The following is a 7,824-nucleotide window of genomic DNA, read 5'->3' as shown; positions in this document are numbered from 1 at the left end:
CCCCACCCCCAAACTCCCTTTCTGCTCCTGTGGGACACTCCACCACCTCACCAGTCTGAATTCACCAGCTGCGCTTGCTACCAGCTTATGCAGGTAGTAAATTTACTGATCAGTAGACTAATTTACTGTGCAATAAGTGCCTGCACATGTAGATGGTGCCATTTTACTGCACAGTACATTAGTCTACTGTGCAGTAAAGCATCTTGTGTAGGTATGGCCATAGTCACGTAGCTATATCTGCATGGAGTTTCAGGACAACTCACAACTTAGTTTGAGTAACTTCCTTCCCTGCAGCTCCTCCCTTTTCATTCTGCTCAAAATTTTACAGTTAAGGCTCAAATGGTCTTCAGGGCGTAATTCTTAAGGACTTCTAAGCCAGAAATGTTAAACATGCAGTCAATGGTCTGGATCCTACCCATGGAGCCATATGATCTGGCGCCCATGTCACTAGACCCATCCCATGGCCTTGGCCGCGTGTGCTTCATGAAGCACCCAGACTAGGATCCACTGCAGGCAGCATAGGGCTTTGGTCCCGGGCCCAGCATGCAGTCTGTGCCTTGTTCAGCACCGGCTTCAGCCTGCATACTGCAAACAACGCACACCCTGTACCAGCTCCAGAGGCTGGTACATGCTATGCGTGGCATGTAGACTGGACTCGGCATCAAAGCCACACCACAGGGGTGAGTCCAGTCACTCAGGGATGTTCATCTGACCCTTTTCTTCTGTCACCTACTAGAATTCATCCAGTTGGTGGTGGGAGAAAAGGGGAAAGGTCAAGAAAAGCAGAGGGTATTTAAATTTTCAAGTGGTTTATAATCATCCTGCTGGCAACAGCTGGCAAGTGGTGCCTAAGTGTCAGACATAGGCACATAAATGTTTGACTTAGGAAGTCTTTCAATAGGCAACCACACTTCCTCTCCCTACAGTTCACCCTACAGGAATCCCCATGTATTAGTAGATCCTAACAGAAGCATGTTCCTTCCCAGCAAGATAATTTCTTGGAGCCCTAACAAGGGAAATAGCTTCAAAGCCACAGTACTCAAATAGACTGAATACCACTCTCAGGTCTTATCATAAAAGCAGGTCTCTTACATTAAACCAGGAGTGGTTTATGACACGATGAGGCATCATACAAGGTAGTATAGAATAAATATAGATATAAATATGGAGAACGGAGTATATATCATTACACCAGTACAAAAAGTCCTGATCAGTGAATGCAAGAGCAGCAATGACCACAATCAAAGTTGGGTTGAACAGCAAAATACTTAGGAAGCTTTAATTGTAGGGGCTTTACTCAAGGACATCAAGTGCAGTTTGTAGAGGGTTTATTATTATTATTATTATTTCATTAATATGGAGAATATGCCTGTTTCTGCATGTGGATTTGTGACACTTACGTGCTTTTATTTCCTCCCTCCTTTTGGTCACCATGTTTCACTCACATTCAGTGTGAATAGGAGCTTCATATACACATGGGTATCATGAAGAGGCGGTATGTCCATTAAGAAGGACTCATCAAATGAGCTTCAGTTAAAGCACCCCCATGGTCATTTTAAAACGATGAGCGGGGGGGGCATAATACACATGACAGTGAGCTATTTTAATTAGTGTGGCTGTTGGGAAACCAGTCTAATTAAAACCACCATCCTCACCCCTGAGCACATGTACAGGCACCCCTTAGGTCCAATCCCAGCTTTGCAACTAATTTTCTCTGTGACCTCCTTTGCAAAATGGGACTGATATTCCTGTGACAGACAGAGCGTCACTGGCAGTCCCTCGATATGAGGATGACAGTGTTCTAGTAAACAGGTTAGTCATCAATGAGTCAGTAGATGACTGAGGAGCCCAGTCTGAGATCCTCATGTTTGACTGTAGACATAGTAAATAGTTCTGGAGGGAAGGAGTGGATCCTGGTAATGTCAGGTCACAGCTCTTTCCCTTTGTCTCTCTCATCTATCTGCCTTCCCTGTGAGGCAAGTTGCCTCAAAATGATTGATCCTTTGTCATACGTCGAGACAGAGCCCAGTGCAGGCAAATTTCAGGAACCACCTTAGCTTAAAGCATTGCTTTCAACGTATAGAAATCCCACCAGCTTCAATAAAACCAGGTGTGTTCTCCTATTCAACAGGTTATAGCTCACTATCAGGTCTCCAATTCATTTAGTTGCTAGTCAAGAAATAAATCAACTCAATAAAAGCTGTATATTGTGGGAACAGAACAGTCTGGGTGATTGTAGCAGCAGAAAGTGAAGCCAATAAGAAACCCAAATAGCAGTGTGGTTTATGGCCAGGATATAAAACAGCTTAACATAATGATTTGTGACATAGTTATACAGCTATTTCTGGTCCTTTTGGTGCTCCCCACCTTTCTACAGGTGTTCAAGCCTTCCTCTCTAGATATCTTGTCACAGACTGTTGCAGGTCTCTAACTCCTAGACCTGGACTGGAATAAAGTGATACACCCATGCCAGTGGCTTATTAGCAGGCAGGTTTGACTACCAACTGTGGTGGGGGTTCCCCCATCAGGAGCTTGTGATCAGTGTTACATGTTGATCCACAGCTTTCTCAGACCAGGAAGTTTGGTTACCAAATGGAAAAAGGCATTAGAGAAATTTATTTTCAAATAAGACCTAACAAATAAGACCTTTTTAGACTCCCATAATCTTATACATCTCTACGAGCTAAATGAGATGCCCTTAGATAAATATTCTAAGATGGCTGGTGCATTGTTTGACAGTTCAACCCATTCAGCCATGCCTTAGACCTATGCCTTGCTATGTCTTACAAGGATGGGGCAGTGTGCTGAAACCATCTTCTTGCCTTACCATTCCAACCATCCATCTTTGGAAACCCTATACAAGAAATATGCCTTAGTTTCCAGATGAGTGTACATTTCCAGATGCTCCTACATTCATCACACATAGCCACTATGATGCATTTCACTGTCAGTGAGGTGCAAGCCAGATACTGAGTCAAATGTATCCAGAACGGTGCCTCTTTCTTGACATGTTAATAATTTTGAATCACCGTAATGCCTCGGGGCCTTAGTATTGGACTGGAATGCCGTTGTGTATAGTACCGTACAAACACTGAACCAAAAGACAGAAATATCCATCGAAATATAGGAGAAGCGACAAGAAATGGAAACTATGAGAAAATATTGCTCAGCCTGACGGGCAACAGTCATGTTAGCCACCTGATAGTTGTCAAGGTTTTGTAAGCCTTACACCTAGAAGAGTCTTAAAGAGAGATATGGGGGTGGATAGCAAGGCAGCTTTGATATCAGATCAACTGGAGCTCAAAAGCTTTAGGGGTAGCATTAAGGAAAGCATCAATGTGTGCATTTGAATACCTAACAAATGATCCATGGGGCAGTAGGACTTGACTTGAACCTATGAATCAATGAACCTATGACTTAATATGGAGTGAGAGATGCTAGGGTGCAGGGATAGGCTGCAAAAGGCTTTGAAAAATAAGGCCAGCTTTTTTATTTGATTCAATGAAAAAAGATGACTGTGGAAGGATGTGTAGAGGAATGACATGGGTCCAGGCAGTAGCCTAGAAACGTGACCTTTGCAAGCGTATTCTGAGTGAATATGAATGAGGCAAGCCTGTATTCATCTGGACCACAGGAGAAGATGCTTCAGAAATGGAGAAATAAGTGTTACTTTTGAGGATGGATATAAAATGCCAAACCTTAGAAATGTGATGTGGAAATGAGCTGTAAAATTTAGATTTACCTTGAAAGTGAGGATTGGAAGAGAAGCTCAATTGAAAGAAGATGCTCCCAGTAAGGGCCTGAGTAACAAGCACAGTGGGAATCTTGTTCACAAGAAAGGAGGCAGCAGGAAGGATGTGGGAGAGAAGAAAGGCCATACTGGATTCCATCTATTGGCCCCCTAAGGGATTTAGGCACCTCAATGTCTTGCCCAAGTCCTGAAAATCAACAAATGCATCTCCTTTTGCAACACACCCTCATCTAAGTCACAAAAATGAAGCAAGGATCCACCAGTCTATTGAATTCAACCTGTGGGGGCCAAACGTCTTGGCAAGGGTGCCACAAATAAGACCCATACCCCTGCTACATACCACTCAATCCCCTTCCTCAGCCAGATCTGTTGCTCTGCTTTCTGCACCCTGCCGTGTCCTCCTCACCTGATCTGCTGCTCTGCTTTCTGCACCCTGCCCCATCTGCCACCTTCTCTCCAGTCTGCCACATGCTACACACAGAAGCTGACAGTACCACATGTGGTATTACCTGGTTGGCAGGGATTCGAGCAGAGTGGAACAGAATTACACTTAGGATCCTAAATCTATGTACGTGTCTAATAGGTGGAATTAGGGTCTCTTCATGGCATCTATCAGTTCTTGTTAACAGATGTCTATCTGAGAAGATATGCCAGAGATAGGCCAAGATGTAGTTTGGACAGAAGAAGATAAACCTGGAATAGAAACATAGACTTCAGAAATACCAGTATGGAGACGGTCGTGGAAGTTATGTTTATGGATAAGATTACACTGACACAAGAGCGACCAAGAACCTGGAGCCTATACAGAAAAGTGGGGTTACAAGGAGGAGGACCAACTAAAGGTGGAGGAAAACCAGAAGAGAATGGAGTCATGAAAGCAAGAGCGGACAAGACTTCAAGAAGAGCTACGTTGAGTTGAAGGCAGGTGACAGAATGAAATAAAATTCTCAGCTTTGGCTAAGAGGATGTCCTTAGAGACTTAGGAATATCACATACCCTCCAGCATTTACCCACAAAGGTGGGAGGTCTTTGTTACGCATCCTCCTGCACCTTCACTGAGATCAAGGCAGAGCAGAGTTTGGAGGGACTTGGCAGAGAGACTGCTGGACACGGAAGTCCTCCAGTAATGCCCCTTCTGCCCTCTGAGCTCCCAACTCCTGCCACTCTAGTCCTGCATTGCTCACTTCTTCGCATTCATATCCATTTCCTGATCTGTGTCTTTGCTAAAGGTCCCTTCAGATGGTCTTTGGGTCTGAGTCTTCAGCCTCCAGCAATGTTCAACTCAGTGGAGTACTCACAAATGAGAGCTGGATGGCTTTGATGCCAGACTTATTATCTATGCCTTTGTTAAGGCTTTGAGGATGCATGGAGCTTTAGGGACCCCTTTGTTAAACTTTCACTGCCAACATGAAAGGAAGTTTGGCTTTCCTCTTTTTGCTGTTTTTTTTCCTGTTTTCTCCACCAGCTCCCCTGGGAGCTGATGAATTTCCCCTGACAGAAGTGAATTATTCCCAAGGTTCATGAAAATGCTTCTGAAGAGCAAATTTGATGGGTCCTACAATGGGTGAGATTGCACCAACCCACACCCATTTGTTTGTAAATAAATGTCCAAGAAAAAGGTGAGATCTCAGCATAGGTTTTTTTTTTATATGCAACCCTCTCCCATTTCGAATCCTGGAAGCGACACTTGAGTCTCATCTTCAGTTACCGCAGGCATGGAAACAAAGCACAAAGACATTGCTGGTAAAAGCAGCTTCCTAGAAGTTTGCAAGTGCTAAGATCTCTCTCCAGATGTATGGTGATGAGAAAGCCATTCTGTTTAATTGGACAACCAAAAAAATATATAGCACCCCCTCCTGCTAGCTGTAGTATGCACCTTAAAGATACCAATAGATATCTGAGCTTTGTCACTCTGTGTGTGCAGCATGCAAATGGCAGGGAGCAGCTCTTTCCCTGAAAATCTCACAGCAAAGGTACTGGCAGATGGTCATATATACCAACTTCAAGGGGAATCCACCGTGTAGCATCTGCCCACCTAGTAAGTGGGAAGTTAAACCAAGGCTGCTCACCCCTGAAAGAAAAAGGGGTAAATTGCATCAGTTCACTTCCTGAAGATTAGAAGCAGACAGATGAAGCATTGACAGATACTCGTGAGTTCAATAAGCCTCCCTCGCCAGCACAATCCCTGTTCAGTGGTTCAGTTAGTCATCTGTTCAGACCCAAAATAGACAAGACAGTTAGGCTAGGTATAGACATTCAAAAAGCCCAAGGCGGGATTGATCCAAGTGATGTGGTTTTCTGTAAATGGTGCAGTTTAGATCAGTAGCAAACAGAATACACATTCACCCTTTGTGGGGAGGGGGATCTCAGACTGGGTTCCACCATTTTTAAACCAGTTTGTGCGCCAAACTTCTGTTCTGTTATGGATATAGACTGGTTTCCGATCCCTTGTACTGGTAAAAGTGTAATGTCTGGACCTGGCCTCACAGGGCAGTAGGGGATGAGGAGGATAGAAAGAACAAGTGACTTGCAGCAGGCCGGGGGGCAGTCAGGAGGGAAGCCCTTGTCCATCGTGCTGCACTAACTTCTTCCTTATTATTCACCCGTCTGTTCTTATATATACACTTGCTTCACACGATGCTGCAGCTATTCTCTGTTCCTGGAGCTCTGTGACACATTTTCAACATGAAGTTATACCAAGAGACTCCTCTACTAACTTGTTAGCCAGCTCCTTTGCCTGATGATAAAGCTAGGATAAGGCAGCTGCTGACAGCAGGCACAAGATTGCAGTCTCGAAGCAGAGTCCTCTCACTTGCTTACATCTTGGGGGGCAAAAAATGGGCTTTCCAGCATTTCCTGACAATCAGCAAGTAGGACTGTTTCAAACCAGAGCTATGAGGGGGAGTATGTTCCAGAATTGAGGGCAGCCACCCCCGTTACTCCTTCAACAAGTGACGTTCTCGCTCAGAAATCTCCCCTGACCTTAGCTGAACCATTCTGGCACAGGCTGAGAAGTTCTTTCACATCCAGCCCCGGGACGTAGTGTTGCTTCCCATTGCTCTGTGAGACTCCCCACTGCCTCCCCTTGTTACGATGTTGGCGATGCAAGGTGTAACCCCCTGGAGAGGGGACATTACCAGTCCTGCACAGCACTTGGGACAGACTAATGACCTAAGGAGCAAGCTAATGGTGGCTAAGAAGCAAGCTAATGGTGGAGTGGCTCCATCACTCAGCTGCGTTAATTAGACTCCCCAAAGCACTGCATGGACGTGATTACACTACTTCCACACCTGAGAGTGCCCCTGCCTGGTAAATTAAGTTTACCCTATAGCCATGGCCTTCTAGTCCTTGCTCAAATTGTAGGCACTTATGTCTTCTAAGTTTGGCGGCCTTTGGCTCTCTTCCTCATCGTGTTGGCCAAGATGGCAGCTGTCACACCTACACGCCGCGTTGCTGATGGCTGGAGAAGCAGAAAGAGTTTCTTGTTGGCTTTTCCGCTTTATTGTCATGAGTTTACCATTGAAACAAGGGCTATGCCAAATGTAGCTAGGGTAATTGGTGAGATCACAGCTTATTTAGGCACAGGGATGCGAGTGGTATGGTGACCCATGATATGCACCCATAGGTTGCCCTCTTACTATGTCCACAAGGTCCAGAGTCCATTGCCTCAATTTTCTTATCTGGGAAATGGGGATGACACTGGCATTCTGATCTGCAGGCTCCATTGTCTGTAAAGCTATTGAGATCATTGTTTTGGAGTTTCTCTTCCCCAGTCTTAGTCAACCTCTTGGAGGACTGATGAAAAGTCATTGCCCATCTGAGGTGGCCTCCCCAGTAGAGGTAGAACAGTGGCCCTGGCTCAACGCTGCCTTGCATTTTGTTGCAGTCACACCTCTGCAAAGCAGTTGCAAAACGTTACCAGTGCGATTCACTTTCCAAATGTCTGTATAAACGCAAGCCCTTAAATACTTGAATTCTAGCCTCAGTACCTTTTATCTTCAACTTAAAAAGCTATTTAAAATGAAAAGGTACTTTAGTACAGCAAGCTCTAAATGTATATTATGCAACATTTG

The 7,824-nt window shown here is 44.8% G+C and overlaps 1 long non-coding RNA gene across 1 annotated transcript in view; it reads left to right on the top strand.

The window, feature by feature from the left end:
- LOC109303745 overlaps positions 1-163 on the top strand; it is a 12,083-nt gene extending 11,920 nt beyond the window's left edge. The window contains exon 3 of the long non-coding RNA XR_002099209.1: positions 153-163. This is a non-coding gene — a long non-coding RNA (uncharacterized LOC109303745). The remainder of the gene's footprint in view (positions 1-152) is intronic.
- Positions 164-7,824: the final 7,661 nt, after the last annotated feature.

The sequence above is a fragment of the Gavialis gangeticus genome, unplaced genomic scaffold, assembly GCF_001723915.1.
Source record: "Gavialis gangeticus isolate Ggan-Ray unplaced genomic scaffold, GavGan_comp1, whole genome shotgun sequence".
Classification (NCBI taxonomy): Eukaryota; Metazoa; Chordata; order Crocodylia; family Gavialidae; genus Gavialis; species Gavialis gangeticus.
Note: the sequence above shows the minus strand (reverse complement) of the source record. Positions and strands in the feature narration are given on the sequence as shown.